Raw genomic sequence first — 19,173 nt, 5'->3', positions numbered from 1 at the left:
TAAAAATGTAACAAGTTTACTAAAAACACAAACTCAACTTTTCTTACAAATATTTTGTACATTTGACCTTTTTTTCACTACTACTATTCAAAACTGTACATTTGGAACATTTCTTAATAAAATATAATGAAAAAAATACGGATATTTGGAACTTTATGTTTGGGTCCTGTGGTTGACCTTTTTCCGGAAATGCCTATATCTAGATTCATCAATACACAGACGAGGAAACGAGCTTCAATTAAAATGGTAAAAAAAAACCAACAGCATCAGAACGAATCATCAACTTCAACTCAAAACATCCGAAGTCAATGATAATGAATACAGCAAGAGGTTGTATACAACGGATGCTCAACGTATCGGACCATTTTTCATAAAAAAACAGAGGTAGAAATAAGACAAATTTTAAAGGATAAGGACGTTACTAATAACTCACAGTAAGAAAACAAATAGAGAACCCATAACAAAACGCATTATGTCCGTCATATGCGTCCCACAACTGTCGGAAAGACTAGCAAACTCGGATCGCTACAACACTGTATAACACACAAAACCCAACAACACGTTACGGAGGTATATTCAACAGGACAAAAAGCAAGATTAATACAATGGACAAGAGCAATGTAGTTTATAAAATACCATGCAACGGGAATAATGCAGAAAACTGAAGAAAATTACATAGGTACACTTCAATATACAAAAAGCGGCACTTATGGCACTGTGCGGCCAACGTGCGGTGGACATTCACCTTCCATTTTACTGCAGCAAACATGGTAAATGAAGAAAAACATTACACCAAACGGTTCACTTTCGAAATGCTGCAGATAAAAAATACCCTGACAAATATAAGACTTAGTAATAAGGTAGATACCGACAACTACGCTCATTTATACAGGCATTTATTAGGGACAAATCAGTGTATAGCTTCACGTTACAGAGTGCGGACGTGCAAAAATAAGTAGCTGATGTAATCACACTTAAATGTTAGTTTATTCTAAAATGGTGTTTGTTATAAGCATTGCTCTACACAACTGTTAATTTTGGAAAAACTAAATAATTTTTGGAATCCATAGACTCTTGTGCATAAAACATAGTTAAGATCTCAACTCGGTTCAAAGAGGATTTTTACATTGATATTTAGATAATATATGAAATATGAAATCTAGCTTGGTCTATTCGTGTATATCTTCCATCAGTGGCTTAATCCTTTTATTAACCACTTCGAAGCGATTTCATGTTGCCTTGATTTGTCATCATTAGTGTTCACGCCACTGAGTGAACAGCAGGGAGGGAGTGGTAGAAATGTTTTTCCAAAAGCGAATACGGTTACGCCGACCACCCGCACTTTTAACTCCAGTTTTACTTTAGCCCGAAACATATCGTGGGTGAATACTTGCCTGTAAATAAATCATTGTGTTTAAAACTAGGTTAAAATTAAATTCCGGCGCGTTTTAATTACTTGTACCAAATCGTTTTAGTATTTTGGGCCTTCTTTAGTTTATTTATCACAGTATCATCGGTGGACTTAACCTGTTTAGATACCTCTTGATCAGTATTGCTTGTCGAATGTAATGATATATATATGGAATCGGATTATTATGACTTATTCCATATTTCAGGCAATTTAACCTCATTGAAACCGTCTTCGACTTGTTTTGGAAATCTTTTGCTTGTCCTCGTTGATGATCTGCTGACTCTTAGCTTGCGCTGAACTGGTGGTGCACTCAAGCGATTCTCAATTGTGGTCTCTCGCTAAGTTGCATGGTAGCAGTCCGGTTTCAAGATCTTCGATTAGGTAATTTTAAGCGAGAATTGTGTTGTAGTCCGCTTCGCACTTGCGACTGAGCTTACGATCTCCACTGGGAGAGTGCGTGTACTTTTTGCCGGGGTATCATAATTAACTGCAGCAGATGATTGTTAATTTTATCAAGAAGAACTTGTAAACCCAACGATCAAATCGCAAATGATCCTAAAGAGTACCCTTTATCAGCAAGTGTACAGGAATATTCTTCTGCCCATACGTGCGATGGAAACTCATCTTTAGTAATCAGAATTTCTGTATATGATCAAAATCCGTAGTGGTTGCCCATTTCACTTCATCAGATTTAAAGATATCAAAGAGCTAAAAATAGGCCGGAACACAAGTCATTTAGATGCATATAATTTGAATTCAGTTTTCCATTTATCCACTCCAGATGCTCAGTTCGGGGTATATAACGGCCATCGAATGGATTGCTGGTCGCAGTAACATTTCTTTTCGACATAAACTGAAAGGATTATTAGGATTAGTAAACCATAACACTATTAGAAGAACTGAAAGTAAAGCAATTCTAGTAATAAAGAAAAGATAAGTTCACAAAGCACGGCACGCATACACATATGGTTTATATAGAGCTGCGCTTGTGTGTATGCACGTAGTAGCAGCGGTTGAGCAGAGCCGATCTGTATAGGTATCTAATCTTATATATATAATGAAGTAAGTCGACTCGCCGACTTGGGTTTCACCAGGTGAAACAAATATTTTAAATTTCGAAAACCAGATGTATGTCTATTAAATTGTTTTTACATGCCTCATACTATGTGCTATCTCGCTCACTCCACAAACACACGAGCACTCTAGCGCCGCTACTAGCCAACGGCCAATCCTGGCCTTATGCACGTTCATACTCATATTTTGCATGTTTCTTGTCCGATTTGGTAGTTTGGTAGAAATAGTTAGTCTGGCGAATTTAAATGCGAAATCAAAAACTACAGAAGGAAATCGGTTTTTTACAAATTATGGAGGCGAAAGTCGACGTGGCAAAATATGAGAAGATGTATACTCTGCGCGCATACTAAGCCAGTGTAAATACTAAATTTTTTGACTTTAGCTTTGTTAGTTTTTGACAAAATCAGTTTTGTTTGATTTGCGGGGGCGGAATTGGGCGTGGCAAAATTTTTAAATAGCCAATATCTGCGCGTCTATTGAACTAGTCTACATACCAAATTTAAAGTCGGTAGCTGTCATAGTTTTTAAGAAAATCTGTTTTATGTAAATTCCGGGAGCGGAGGGGGCGTGGCAAAAAGTGTGAACAATTAGTTTCTGCGCGCTAACTAAACGAAAATATGAACCAAATTTGATGTCTCTAGCTGTTATACTTTTTAAGAAAAATAGTTTTATGTGATTCTTTTATGTGATACATTTACATACTACATGAGTATACATACCAAATTCGGTGTCTCTAGCTCTTATAGCCTCCGAGATCTGCGTGTTTATACAGACGGACGGACGGACGGACAAACGGACAGACGGACGGCTAGATCGACTCGGCTGTTGATCCTGATCAAGAATATATATACTTTATAGAGTCGGAGAAGCTTTCTTCTGCCTGTTACATACATTTTGGAGACTTTAATATACCATTTCACCCTATGAGTGTATTGTATAAAAAGTCCGATTTGTTCAACTCGAGATCTGCTGAAGCAAATTTTATGGTTATTGATTTGTTGTATTTGTCTCTGCCCCGAATAGCAGAATACACCTTAAGAACAATAAATAATTGCCGGAAATCCGTTAAAACAGTTAATTTTTTTTTGCCTAAACAAAGTTTGAGGGCACTGTTATTTTAATATCACTATATCGATAATTTTGTTTTGTGCAGTGACATAATAAAACGAAGAAGGGCCTTGGTTCGTGCTTCTCAAACAAGAGCACAGAGAAGCAACCCTTGAAACGGTTAGGTTAGAAAGAAGAAATCTTCGAGCTTATCATACAGATGAACAGAGAAATAAACTTCGAAGAAGAAATGGTTCAAGTATTGATTGGAATTCAGCAGACTTTCTCTATGATTGCACCAACGACTCAAGCTTCCATCGATTAGTTTGTATTGGTGCTATGAACATTGTAATTCAATCAGTTTAATGGAATCTAGCACTGCTAAATCCAAAGCAGAGGGAAGTCTTTGATACACTGATTAATAAAAATTTTTTGATGGAAATTGTGGCTTTTTTTCGGATGCCCCTGGTGAAACTAAGAAGACATTCCTCATGTCATTGATTTTAACCACTGAACGTGCGAGATCCGAAATTGAGGTAGCAGTTGCTTCTTCTGAAATAGCGGCCTCATTGTTAGACGGATGCCGTACGGCTCACTCAGCGTTAAAATAACCAATAAACCTTCAAACTACTGAACAACCGACATGCAGCATTTCAAAACACTCCGCAATGGCCAAAGTTTTAGTAGCATGAAAAATCATCACATTGGACGAGTGCAGAATGGCACTTAAACGCGCATTGGAAGCACTTGACATTGAAAGATGTTTTGGTGGTGATGATTTTATTATCTGGCGGTTTTCTACAAAACCTACCATTCCAAGATCTATATAAAATCTTGTGACGATATATAAAGAAACTCCAACTGTCTATAAGCATGAATATTGCACTGTTAAACTATCTATCTGCTGATGATTTCTCTAAGCAATTGCTAAGTATTGGTAATAGCCGTGTTCCTGCTGACGAATAGATTCAATTTCGACTCATCAAAAAACGAGCTTAATAACAAAGTATTCCCGGATATCATATCGTGAAGACAAGCAATTGACTCGTTATTCGACATTGTGTTGTGTTGAAACCAAGAGCTGAATTCGAATGGGACAAAATATTGTGGGGGTGGGAAAGTCCACGCAATCAACTCCTCCACTCACTGCTTTTCACTCGCGGAACACTGCTTTGAGCCCTGATAAGGCAAACTAATGCAAACTAAGAATTTGAATTCAGAGGACTATTAATAAACATTAGAAAACCTGAATAATTTAGTTTTTTTACTTTTTACAATGGGTAATATAATTTCGTAAGGAAAATAAAAACCTAGAATGGTGGTAGTTTGCTTCCGCATTGTTTAAGTTGCTCTATATGTATGTTCACTTACCAAGTACTTATCAAAAAATTCAATCTCAGATTCGAGAACTGTATACTTTTGGGAGTTTAATAGTCCTGTAGGATGAGATGGTCAGCCACATTAGAAGATTAAATTAATAAGTACCGCCCGTATTGGTAATCCCTAAGGACCAAGTCAGTTAAATACCTAAATCGCTTAAAAATTATGTTACACTTACCGAACTTTAACAAAATATTTCACGTTTCGCTTTTTTACAAGAAAAACATTTTCAATTTTAAAAAACTTGTAAAGGACGAAAACTACAAGATAGAAAAAAAGTATAATATTATCTAAAAGAGTGTTGGAGTGTGATGTTTTTTTTAGAAACGATTTTTAGTAGGTTGAGTTCGAGGGCCTTAATTTTTAAGTCATGGATTGCTTTGATCTTGAACAAAGGACTACTAAGATGAACGATTTTAAATCACATTTTTTAAATTTTGAAGTAAAGTAATCGATTAAAAAACGTGGTAATTGATTACATTAACCCTTACTTTATTGGCAAAATTACTGAAATGTGTTATTCACAGATTAATTCAGTTTCTTTTTTTATTAATGTGTGAAAATGCTTATTTATTTTATGAATAAATTTTATCGTGCTTGAGTAAGTGTGCCCGTGTCCTCTCTATTATCGACTAAATTAATCGAAGGAAAATATGACGGCTCAATCGTTAGGTTGAACTTAAAAAATATAACAATATAATGAGCGAGAAATAATAGAAAAGCCCATTAATAAAAAAAGTGCTAAAACGCCGAATAAGATGAACAAATTTATGTAAAAATGATTTTCTTTAGATAAATTGAGATCTGAAAAAATAAAACGCTTAACGCGGTTCCACGAATTTGTCAAACGTTTAACATTTCGACAAATTGTGAATTTCAAGTTTATATTTTGTAATCTGAAATGGGGAAATTTACTACCTGATGCTAACTTTAATACCGTGAATGACGAAAGCGACAACGAAGGGAGGGGGTTGGTTATTAAAAAAAAAATATTTCTTTAAATTTTAATAAACAAAAACAAAAAAAAAAAAAAAAAAAAAAAAAAAAAAAAAAAAAAAAAAAATAAAAAAAAAATTTATTATAATATTTTTTAAAAAAAAAAAAAAAAAAAAGTTTAAAAAATAAAAATTAATTATGGTTGAAAAAAAAAAAAAAAAAAAAATCCTCCACACTTTGGGGAGAAAAAAAAAAAAAAAAAAAGGGGGGAAAAATAAAGGCCCGAAATGTTTGTTTTATAAAAAAAAAATAAAAAAAAAAAAAAAAAAAAAAATTTTTTAAAAAAAAATTTGCCCCCTTAGAGGTAAAAAAATTTTTGGATGTACAAAAGACGTTTGTTAATAAAATCAGTTCATATTTTGAATTCAACAGATGAAGATGGTGTTTTAGTTTGCGGTGCTGAAATCCTCTTCATTTTGGTCCTTCGAGCCGGATGGATCATTTTGGTCCTTCGAGAAAAAAGGAACTCTGTAGTTTTCCCCCACCAGTGGTAAGAGACTCAGAGAATGAATCAGCTCCTTAAAGTCTGAATTCTTCTGATAAGATCAGCTAAAGGTAGCAAAATAAATTAACTCTTGTTTTCCCCCACCAGTGGTAAGAGACAGAGTATAAAATAAAAGCAAAATATTATTGCTTAATAAATTAAAAGTGCGTGCGTTCGAATTTAAAGGCAGTTTGGCTAACGGAGCAACTGTAGTAATTTCGGCGGCGGAGTGTTTTTGTGTGTGGCGTATTCGAAGCCCTAATATCGAAAGTTAAAAAAAAAACATCCTCGCCTATATATACACTATAGGCGGTTACAAGTCGACTGGCAACAAGAAGCAGATTAACGAGGCAGTTGCAAGTCGGCAACAAGAAGCAGATGAACGACGCATTTGCAAGGCAACAGGATAGTTGCAAAGAAGAGGCTACTGAAGAACAAGGAAATCTGGTGCACTGACCGGCACCGGTACCGCCTGAGCCCATAGGCCCTGGACATCAGCAGCTGACAACTAGCGTGAAAGGCAGGCCATCTTTTACGCCTTCGAGGGAGCATCAGCGTGCCAAACGGCGACGACCAGCTGATGCGGGAAAAAAAAAGCAGTTGCAGCAACCGAGATTGAAGTGAACCGATAGCGCTACAAAGAGCGCCCAACAAAAATTAATAATAAAACTGTGCGCTGCGTCGCATAATTTTTTTAATGCACTGCGATGCATATTTTTTTTATATAAATTATAAAACAAACTATGTACAATTGTGCGGCATTAAAGCTGTTCAATTAGAGTGTGGCCTGAAAACCACACGCAAAACTAGGCAGGGATATATGTAAAAAAAAAAAGTAATATACATTCATATATTCTAAGAGACAAAGTAGGGAAGTTAAAAAAATAATACCCAAAATTGGTGATAACAGATATATAACAACATTTTTAAGAAAGTTGCCCGTTAAAAAGTCAAGACCAAAAAGTAAATATACAAAAAAAAAAAAAAAGTGAAAATTTTCCATATACTTAAGTAAATACATATTAACAAAAATAAATAAATATATTGTCGCATACATATACAGACACCATATAAAATGTTCCCTACCAAAATTGAAAAATTGTTAGCGAAGCAGCACGAGTTGCATAAAAGGGTGAAGAAGATAGAAGAAATAGACGCTAGTAAGTTCATTAGCAAAATTCTTAATGAAGTAAGAGACATACAGAAGCAATGGATTAGTTACAATAACCAAATGCTAGAGAGTGGAGCAACCGAACATATCTATTTTACAGATGGAAAATATGAGGAAGGCTAAAATATGATTAATAGATTAATAGCCAAAGGAGAAGCAATCAGGCAGGGCACTGTTGATTCGGAGAACATTGAAGCAGATGCAACGATGTTAGAGAATTTCTAAGACAGCAGCGGAGAGTCCGGGGGAAACGCGACCTCCAGTAATGAGAATGCTAAGGTTAGCCAGCCAGAAATTGCAAGAAAAGGTTCGTCAGCTGCAGGAATATTTAGACATGGTGAGCAAAGATTTACGTACGATAGATAATAGAACAGGCGAAATGTATGTTAAAAAAATAAAATTCTTGTTCAGGAAGGTACAGATGTGTCAGGCTTATACAGTTGAGTTTATAGGTAATGATACGTTTAAAGAGGTCATAGAAGAATTAGAATTCGACCTTCAGAACACTTTGGTAGCATTAGAAGAAAAAATAAACGATCAGAAAAATTTAAAAAGTTGAGAATGTTACCGTGAGGGGGAGCGAGGGGGTTGGTTTTGTAAACATTTAGGCACCCACCTTTTCGGGGAACCCAGGAGAGTGGGACCTGTTTGTAGAATTTATTTGCAGAATTAATTGAAAAAAGAGAAGATTTAAGTCTTGCTCTTAAGTTCAATTATTTGAAATCCGCGTTAAAAGGCGAGGCTAAGAGCATGGTAGCTCATCTATTGTCAGGTTCAGCTGACAATTATAGTGCCGCTTGGGAACTGTTAACCAAGCGGTATGAAAATAATCGGAGGGTATTTTCCGAACAGTTAAATCGGATCGTTGATTTACCGATGATCGACAATGAGTCCGCAAAAAGTATAAAGGGAGTGATTGACATAGTTAATGAGTCAGTGCACTTAATTAAAATTAAAACAAATTTGTCCGATGAAGTGGACATAATATTTGCACAAATACTACTTAGGAAATTTGACAGAGATACAATTATATGAGAGTCAAATTAGAAAAACAAGGCAGATACAATTGCTATCTGATGTCATGGAATACTTGGAGCAAAGATATTGTTCGCTAAGTGCCATGAGCAAAGAAGAGAAAAAACCGTTACAGAAAACGTCGGGTTTGACACCAATGGAAAGGTATGAAATGGCCAAAGAAGTACAGATTTGCACAAGATGCTTGAACCATTCAAGCAATAAAGTATGCACAAATGAAATGGTCTGTTCATTGTGTAGTAAGGGACACCATACCTTACTCCATTTTGAAGAAAAACAGGAGAGAGTTAATACTTGTGTAACGGCACAATCAACACTGTTGGCTACAGCTCTAATACAAGTAAAAAATGTAAATGGAGGATATAAGACTCTAAGAGCCCTTATTGATAGTGGTTCACAGAGTACCATTTTGTCTGAAAAGGCGGCTCAAATACTAAATTTACATAAAATTAAACAATATACAGAAATAAGTGGCGTGTCGTCAATAAAATCCAAAAAAATCAAAATATAAGGTAAAAATAGATGTGAAGACGCGAAATCCATGGAAAGAACTTCTTAGGGTTGAGGCAATTGTGTTGCCAAAGTTAATAAAAGCTCTTCCATTAAAAAGGGTAAGCGTGGATATGTCAAAATGGCAATCCTACGTACTTGCTGATCCTACCTTTAACAAACCTGGTAAGGTTGATATAATAATGGGGGTAAACGTTTACTCCCAAATCATAAAAGAAGGAGTTACAAAGATTGATGGCCTACTAGGTCAAAATACTCAATTTGGTTGGATCGTCTCGGGATGCAACAAATCAAAAAGTAATAAATCTGTAGTGGCAACAACAATAGATGTCACAGGTTTAAAACGCGTTGGGAAAAGAAGAAGAATGGTTGTAGTGAGGATAAATACAAGACAATTCAAAACAAACTCAACCACAAAACTCAAGAAACAAGTCCGCATTTGACTCCCCGGCAGGACCTCACCTTAGAGGTAAGATAAAAGCTGAGATAAAAGAAATAGTTTTTCAAAGTAAAAAAGAAATAAGTTTATGTCCCCCGGCAGGACCTCACTTTGGAGGTAAAGTAAAATGCGGGGAAGAAAAAGTATATATCCCAGAGCCAGTACAAAATGAAAATATTCAGATGGCAATGGTTAAATTAAATAACGATCATCTTCAAAATAGTGACAAAATAGATTCCGGTAACAAATTGTCCGAGTCTATAGTACAAAAAAGGCAGATATTGCAAAATGTTCATAAAGGGGCAACATTTAAACAGAATAAACGCTCAAAGTTCAGCTATCAGCAAAATGTCAAAACGGTGGAGCAAAAGCCGAGAGGTAGAAGTTGTTGGTCTTCAAAGTCTCCACCGTATAAAAAGGCTAGAAGTCAGCACAGTAATACACATCAGGAGTGGGTAGATATCCCGAAACAAAAATTTTTAAGCATCGGGCGATATTAGTAAACAAATTCGGTAAATCATACAAAATAATAGGAAGTCAGTTTATAAGAAGGATAACATTGATTTGCTAGGGTTAACTTCTCTCTCATGTAGCTCGTCATGCTTCTTTAACAAGAGTTATCTTACTAATGACAATATTAAAATTAATTTGTATAAGACAACTAACTATTTAAATCAAAAACCAAAACGTCACATTTGGCGGCCCTTTGGCAGAATGTTTAAGAATAAACATCGCGTTCATCTGAAATGGCTTCACCAAATCAGATTGAACAACGAAATACACAAAACATACAAGAAAAATAAGTCATAAAGATTCCTATGACAATTATTGCTTAATTCCAAAAACAAATATAGCTGATACAAATTCATATTTCAAGTATGGCTCAAAAACCAAACAAAACATGCATCCACACTCTGTGGAAAAGCACTTAAGATTTAACAACGGCGCAATATCAAGTCGCCAATGCTGTGCATGATATAAACAAGCATTAATATAAACATTAGAGTAAGCATTTTTAAGAACAATTGTCGACTCTTAGAGTCTAAGAATTCTTTGATGTACACAAGACGTTTGTTAATAAAACAAGTTCATATTTTGAATTCAACAGGCTGAAGATTGGGTTATTCTTCTCCTCCGGAATCCCTATTCAATCGGTAACACATAATTATTGTCCATACGAACTAGTATTGGTAGACAAGTAACCTACCAAATACAATTTAATAGCGTTAATACTATAGATCAATATATAACAAGACTATTCTAAAGAAGTTAAGTTTAGATTAGAATACGCGCGTGTAAGAGAAGCTCAGATACTTTTTAGAAAAAAATAAAATTAAGAAAAAATAAATAAATGATAGGAAAGTAGCTGATTTTAAAATAGAAATAGGACGCAAGTTTATTTAAAAGAATGAAACAGGTCATAAATTAGAATCTTCTTATACTTAGGGACCATTTGAGGAGTCCATTTAATTGTAAGAAAGAAAAATAATAATGTAATTATAAAGGAAATGGGAGAAAAATGGGGAACAAAGAAGTTAACAAATAAAACAAAAATATAATAAAAAAAAATAAACAATAATAAAAAGAGTAATAAGAATATATATACATATGTACCTAACATATATAATAAGATATCTTTCAAAATTGAAATAAAAAAATTTTTTAAATATATATAGATATCTTTTAAATTTGAAAAAAAAAAAAAATAATAAGTTCTTTTTTCCTTACAACGTAATAGATAAAATATATAAAATAATAATAATAATAATTTTTATATTAAGCAACTAGTTTTATTTGTACATGCATAAATGATCTTATGCCCACTGTATTGTAGAGTATACAACATAACAACTGGTCATATGCTTAACTATAAAGTAAGAGTAACACCTCATAACATAACAGCACTTTATTGTATAACATACAATAACAAATATACGTAAGTGCAGTCCGCCACACTTATGCGGTTGGCCGCAACGTGAGAACGCTACCGTAAGCACTTCACTCAGTATCGCCCCTTCATCCGTACATATATATGCATATACAAATACATATGGCGTGCTATATACTCCGTTCTGCCTACTCTGACAAATTCCAAACCTCATTATGTACTTAGGCTAAGTCCATTATTAAATAATTTCATTCTGAATCCGTCAACAACGAATAACAAGCCAAATCTTTTTAATTTCTACACTGCCAGTATCCATCTTTAGATCTAAGCTTGCTTATGAATTTCGCTTCGCGTAGCTGATTTAAGATATAGTAGATGCGTGGTTTTGGGTATGCAGCATCGATTTACGTTGATCTGTCTGAAATCTGTCATAAGCTCTCCATTTGCCTGTCTGTTTCTTTCTAACAAACACTATGGGTGAGCTATATGGGCTTTGTGATGGTTTCTATGCATCCCCAATGTCAGCAGTTCATCGACCTTTGAATTGATTTCTCTTGTATTTTAGGGTTTTTGGGTAATACCTTTGTTTTTTTTTTATTGGGATATCATCCTTCATCGTTATCGTTATGATCCACGACAGTCATAATTTTTCCCAATTCCTTCCAACTCATGGCTCAGAAAAATTTTGCATGCCTTGCTGTTTACTATTCTGAGTCACCATGATGGATATTCTTTCTACAAGCCTGCCCCTTTCATGTATTCGCCTTACTGTCGGTATTCGCACTTTGTGGCCTACACACGATATCTCTGTGTTCATGATCCTGAGGAAATTCCACCCTAAGATCCAGTGCATCCATTCCTCTGGCATGACGAGGGATGGCATGGCAATTTCCTTATCCCCGAATCTCACGTATCCTGTCCATTGCTCTTCAATGTTATACACCTTTCTTTCTATTTGCCATCTACCTTTGCTTGTGAATGTTTTCCCATTTTGCTTTATTCCTCATTTGTTTCCAACACCTGCTTGCTTATCATTCACTCAGTGACTCCCAGAGCCAATTGTCGACCTTCATTGCATTTCCTAAACCCACCTCGATAATCGCTGACAATTGATCCTCTTCCTCTATGGTTGAAATATTAGTGGTGAGGAGCTTGTTGAGAGCATTCCTACTCTCCCCGAATCGGCTGGAACCGCCTCTCGTTTCCCGAACTCCAACAACATTCCTTTGTCCTTTTCCAATCTTTCCACACTGCCAGCAGAAATGGAGTTTTTGATTGTTGCATTCCTGGCACAGTGTCCGGCTCCACAGCACCTGCGACATGCCTGGTTTGGGTTCAGGACTCGTTTTCCATCTTGGACGTTCTTATTTTGCTTAGGACGTTGACGATACCGCCGCGAGTACGTTCAAGTGGCCCCTACGACGCAGGACATAGCCTGTTACGCGCGAGCCCAAGCACCACCTCCCACCCGACCGACCGGGGGTGCAGCCGTATAACGCACGGCACGATGCGTGGACAAATACCGCAATAGAAAAAAATTCAGACAAAAACAAATAATACTACAATATCTATTAATAAATGGGATGGGATAGATGTTTTAAGCATGTTAGCAGAAAACTCAAAGGCCGATTACGGGAATACAGAAGGTTGCTAAATCAGGCAGGACCTAAAGGTTCATGCATAGCATAGTTAGAAGAACAACGACTTCAAGGGATAAAGGTATCAAAGAAGGATGTCTACTCCGTCACCATGGTACCGACAGCAGATTCACTGAGCTAATGTCAGGCGAGTCGATATCACCAATTAAAGGGAGCTTACATTGCATAAAAATGACGCAAGCATATTCTACAGTGGTTAGTTCTAGGGATGGAAGGTTAATCAAGAGAAGTCTACTAGAATACGAAGGCAAATTGTTGCATTGTGATCAGCTTAAGCCACAGAAGAGCAAATAACAAAGACTGCTTTTGAACGGATTCAAGTCTAATCTGGTGACTCATATTGAGGTGACCAAGGCTGCAGATCCATACTCTAAATAGGACGAGACAAGCGAAGTGAAAAGAACTTTAGTTGTATAGGGGTCATCAAATTCTTTTGACCATCTTTTAATGAAACCCAGGACACTCGCTGGCCTTGCATGACCGTGGTGATATTGGTGTTAAAATTTAACTTATGGTCCATAAGTACGCCCAAATCATTCATATTATTTAGACGTTCCAGAGGGGCTATTGTTTTAGAAAATAAGTGACAGATTTGGAGAGTTACCGGAAAAAAAGTCATTACCTTACATTTGGTAGTGTTAAGATTGTGAGATAAACTGGCACCAGGATTGAAGTTTTAAGGAGCTTGTAGCCAAAACTAAATGAATCTGTATCTTTATGAGTAAGACAAAGCTTGACATCGTCAGCATACATAAAGCACCGCGAATGAACAAGCTGACTGATGGAAGATCGTTAATGAATAGTGTGAAGAGCAGGGCCAAGATGACTACATGAAGAAGGAGGGGCACACCAGAAGTCACAGGAATGGAAGCGGAAGAGACTTAAGAGAGCACTTGTTTTCCTAGCATTCAAATATTCACGAGCCCAGAAAGGAAAGAGGGTGGAAACCAATGCCAGCTCAGCTTAGAAATGTAAGGGTATGATTAAAACGGAATCAAAGGGAAGCTTTGCTAAAGTCAATTATACTATATTACATCCAGTTTGTTTTAATTTTTAACCCCCTTGATAATTACTGATGCAAATTCTAAAGGTTAGTGGTTGTAGAATCTCTACGTTTCAAAACCATATTTGGATGAGGTAGAAATAGAACTGCAAAAATGTTGCAATTGAGAAGTTATAATTTTCTCAAAGCTTTCAGGAATAGCGGACAATTTTAAGGAATACCCCTATAGTTGAAGGCTTCGGACTTTTATTTATACAGGATTATCTCAACTATATCAAGATGGAAAAGAGGAAGATTGACAGACAATAGAAACAATTTTAAAATGGGTTTACATAATGCGTTTTGCAGAACCTCTGGTACATCCAGGAAGACCATCAGCCCCGGAGGGAGCAAACAGGTTTAACTAATTTAAGTTGGCTAAGAATGAACCTTCAAAAGATAAACATTGGATTGAAAAATACAATTAGCCTTTTTATAATGATAAGGATACGGACTTATCGACATTCGTTGAGGGCAGTTGTTTTGAAAAAACTCGCAAACATATCGGCAATTGCCACGATGGAAATTGCCTTTTATTTTGAAGAACAAAAAAGATGGGTGCACAGAGGTCTGCGTTTCGGGAATTAACAAAGTTATAAAAATTTGTTTAGGTCGGAGAGAAAACTGAAACACACCGCTGAAGAATAAATTCTTATAGCAGCTATTAACATTAAGCATCATGAATTTTGAACAATGACGATGTCTCACACACAGAGCATAATCGATGAACGACGCGTGTTTTTCGAAACTGCCATAATATCGGTGTCTTCACATTTTTCAGGGTGGATAACTCACGAGAGGGCCGGGAGGTTTGTTAAGCCGCTCCAGCTACCAAGAGGCACACAAATATCAAAGAGTGAATTCAGAGTGTCTGAAAAACAGGTACAGCTGAGTTCATATCTCTACAATTATTACAGATAAAGAGACCCATTTGAAATCATTGAAGTACAGCAAATGTTTTCATTAAGGCTGCAAAGTCAGTCTTACAGCTTACTAGTTGAAAGTAACTCATTTTGAACCAAATAGTAATGGTGAACAGGGCAAATAATTTAAATTTAATGTAGGATGAAATTTCATCTTCTGGAAGAACAAAGAGGTTCGATACCAGAAACCTCACAAGCCGAAGAATCCAATACACAAATAAGATCTAACAGTTTTCTATTGTGGAATTTAAGAATGGGATTGACTTGGGGATAAAGATAAGCCTAGAGGCCATCAATAAAGTCATGGCGACAAGGGCAGCTAACGTGGTAGATTCATCTGTTAGTGACCATGCTAAAGCGGAGTGAGTAAAATCACCTACAACTATGAGCAGTCTTGACTGGAAGCCCAAGGAGACAAACTGAATTACCTCTAAATGATTTAAATACCTGCCATGTCTGACTTAATGGTGGGAATATAGGAACAAGTAATGAAAGCATTAAAGATTTAAAATTTTACTTTTAACACCGACAAACTCAATCTCCTGGGTACTAGAAAATTGAATCATTTCAGATGATAAAGCAGCATCAACAGCTATCAAGAACATACCACCTATACGAAATCCCAGAAATTCACGTCTGAATATAGAAAAGTTTGTGGAAAAAACCGATGCATCAAGCAATATCAGGTTTAGCCACGTCTCTGTAAAAAGCTAGAATGTTAAAAGAAAGACTATCTACAAGGGATTAGAAGTTTAGATCTCAGCCCTCTAACATTCTGGTAACCCAGGTTAAGGGACGAAGCTAGTTTTTTGACACACCAGCAGATGCTGATGCTGACAGGATATTAAAATGATTGGCTGTTGCATTTGGCAAGCGAATCGGTTTTGATTTTTCTTTTCACAGTATATTCCTTAACTATTATGCTTGCTTTGGCCGAAAATCTTCTCTGAGCATATAGTGTCGAAGATATTAGCCGCAAAAGACGAAATGTCCGGGAATAAGAAAATTTAAACTTCTCCACCGCAATGTTCGAGACGCGTTACTTTCTTCGAAGCTCGAAGCTATTATATCAGATGTGACAACGAGGTCTATTTGAAACTCAAATATATGTTTCTTTGGTGGTTATGCCAACGGGGGGCCATGGTCCCGAAGCGTCCAGCGCAACGGCTAACGATTGGACAAGTTACGCTGCAAGCAGTCGACTTTGTTTACGGGGCCCTCGATGCTTTTAATATCTGGCGAATTTCCATTGGAATGGGTAATTTGCGGACACGGCCCGGACACTACAATAGGTATCGTTTTTAAGAAGAGATCATTTGAGTGATACCGGTAATTTCCTTACTAATAGTACAACCGGGCTCTTAAACGAAATCTCAATTGCTCTTGCATTAAGTGGACGGTGCATAAGGAACCGGTCGGGGACGGAAATAAGGGAGCGCTGGCGGTCTGGAATGTAGAAAACACCCAAGGACTGAGTCCTTTGCGTTTGGAGACTGTTCATAAGCGATAAACTTCGAACTGAGTCTCACATAGAAGTAAACTCAGCTTTGGAGTTTATTAAAACCTGCCCTTAAAGTGTCAAAACTATGCAGTCCGCCTCATGAAAGAGCGCATCTCATTCTGACCTCTCGGCAAACATCACATCCATATTTTAAACACCACAGTAAATGACTCCTTAGATTCTGCCTGTGTAACCTGCACTGCTGTGAACCGCATTTAATCACTGACAACACAGAATATAATCGTAGGTCTTACGATAGTGGCAGCTTCTTCACAGTTATTTTTTTGAACAACCATTTACATAAAAAGTTTATTTAATTGAAATACAAATAAAAATTCTAAGGTAAAAATTCTGTAAAGAATATACTGACCAGTTCAACACAAGGTTAATGTGCAGAGTAAACCTTCACCAACTATAAGAATAAGAAGAGATGAAAGCACAAAAACAAACACGTATCTACAGAGTCGCAGATTTGGGCAAAAGACGAGCAAATCCAAATCCAAGATAGGAAAGAGCGGGAGAGCGCGTCAAATTGAACACATGCAACAACAATTTGTACTGCGAAGCGCGAAGTTAGTTAAAACGGTAGAGACAAAAACGAAAATAGAAGCAAAACAACAACACCGCTAATGCAAGTATTGTTTGTAAGTTTTGATTTTATTTAAATTTAAAGCGACGGCAGGAATTGCGAGAAGAAACCAAAATAATTTGGATGTTGAAATTTTATTAGAAAACCGATAATGATTTATTTAATTTAAATTTGTAAAAATGAAATTAATCACTTAGTAAAAAATAAAAATTGATATATTTTAAAAAAAAAACACGTCCATCCTCACAAGCAAGAGTGAAAGTATGATTTTTCTTAATTGCTCATGTGGCACCGGAGTTATTTCATCTATCTGTAGGTTTGATTGGTTGTTGTGTGTTTATTAAATCAGATAGTTCTGTTGGCACTCTCGTGTTTCTTCTGCTAATTGCATCAGCTCAACCTAGGTTTTCCAACCCTGTGCAGCCGAGCAGATATTTTCAGCTTTGGAACACAATTTTCAATAACTTCAATTAACTGAACACTGGTATTTTGGGGGTCTCATCATTGTTTGCATACCCACCATATACTCCATGAAGTACTGTATTACCATTGAAATAACCTTACTTTTTGTCTCGGTTCTATCTGGGAAACCCTTCCTTCCCCATCTTAGTGGTAAAAATGGAGGAATTGCTAGTGTAGCGATAGTTATTTTTCCCGAATGCCTCAAGCCCTCATACATCTAAATAGTTTTTCGCATGTTTTGATGTGCTTGCTACTTTGTTTTTAGATTTTCATTATTTTGACTCCATCCCATTTATAGTTTTTGTTAAATTTTCAGCAGTATAGCACGTTGGGCGCTAGTTATAACGATCCTTTTCGTCCTGGCGATATTTCTATCTCTTGGGCTAGGTTAAACTTTAACAATTTATTTTGTGCCCCGGTGAAATTAAAACTCGTTTGTGTTGTTAATGATTTCCAAGAATGAATTTATTTATTTATTTGTGTTATTTTGGGCTCGGCTAGATATGACGGGTTTTTCTCTGGAGAGAGTCTCGAACTTTGGTAGTGTTGACCATTTATTCACTTTCAATTCTGGTGCTCAGGTCTCTCCCTTGTCTCTTGTGTTTCTGCTGGTTACACTTCTGGTTTTGAGCGTGTTGCACCCGATTTCTACCTCCCTTTAGAGATGTCCTAAGCATCAAATTTATTCGGATAGAATCTACGAGCCTTTTATTTCATAATTCTTTGGCGTGTTACAGATTCTCTCAGGTCACCATTTCATCTCAACACCGCTACTGCTTTAACACCAAAGATGGTCTTTGCGAGGCTTCTGTGCGCCACCTGGATATACTCCAGTAACCATAGCTGGTAGCAGGCTCTTCCTCGCGTGATTGGTGATCTTCGGATACATAAGATCTGGAGTTTTGGCGGTAAGGATACTCATTATCGTGCCTCCCACCAAAAGCCCCTCAGGATAGTCACAGAGCCTTTGACGTTTCTCTGCACCCAAATATTGGGGTTCTGATGATCATGGGTCCTGTTCAACGGACTTCAATGTTATCACCACTTAAAACATAAAGGTTACTTGTAAGGCCTTATCAGTTTTTGACTCTTGGCTAAAATCTTTTCTCTAAGGATTGTTTCTCTTGATGAGTCTTTACTTGGCTCTCTGTCCTTATGCCAGCTTCCATCACTTCTTCTATTTGCGACGCCTTCCCATTGGCTGCCCAACTTTATATCAATTCATGGCGCATATCTTCCTCTTAAGCACTACCGTATAACCAAATTTGCTTTCCACAGTCCACATATCCAGTGAACTTATCATATATATAAGGTATGCTTATTTTTTGTAATTTAGCAAGTGTTCAGGAATCAATAATTTTACTTGTTTTTGTAAATGTTCAGTTGTGGCTCAAAGAAGGTTTTCAAAGAAAGTTAATTTTCAGTTTAAGCAAGTGCTTGGATCGTTTAAAACTTGAATGAATAAGAAAGGAGAATGTAAAAACCTCTAACGTGTAAATTTTTAAATCAAAATAGAACCAGCAATTTGTGAATAATGTAAAGATTTCCTGACTGAAGAGATAA

The 19,173-nt window shown here is 36.4% G+C and overlaps 1 long non-coding RNA gene across 3 annotated transcripts; it reads right to left on the bottom strand.

The window, feature by feature from the left end:
- Window positions 1-968: 968 nt before the first annotated feature.
- Window positions 969-5,210, bottom strand: LOC137574965 (uncharacterized). 3 transcript variants are annotated; one of them, XR_011032089.1, is made up of 4 exons: window positions 5,091-5,210; window positions 4,904-5,035; window positions 1,457-2,264; window positions 969-1,394 (listed from the first exon to the last, which is right to left on the bottom strand). It is a non-coding gene; the product is annotated as an uncharacterized lncRNA (long non-coding RNA). The 3 variants fall into 3 exon arrangements; XR_011032090.1 differs by having other exon boundaries at window positions 1,463-2,264; XR_011032091.1 differs by having other exon boundaries at window positions 4,904-4,968; window positions 5,091-5,190.
- Between the last annotated feature and the right edge of the window lie 13,963 nt (window positions 5,211-19,173).

This window comes from Drosophila tropicalis, unplaced genomic scaffold (genome assembly GCF_018151085.1).
Source record: "Drosophila tropicalis isolate 14030-0801.00 unplaced genomic scaffold, ASM1815108v1 contig_527, whole genome shotgun sequence".
In the NCBI taxonomy this organism is placed as follows: Eukaryota; Metazoa; Arthropoda; class Insecta; order Diptera; family Drosophilidae; genus Drosophila; species Drosophila tropicalis.
The sequence above is the reverse complement of the archived record's forward strand: the minus strand, read 5'-3'. Positions and strand labels throughout refer to the sequence as shown.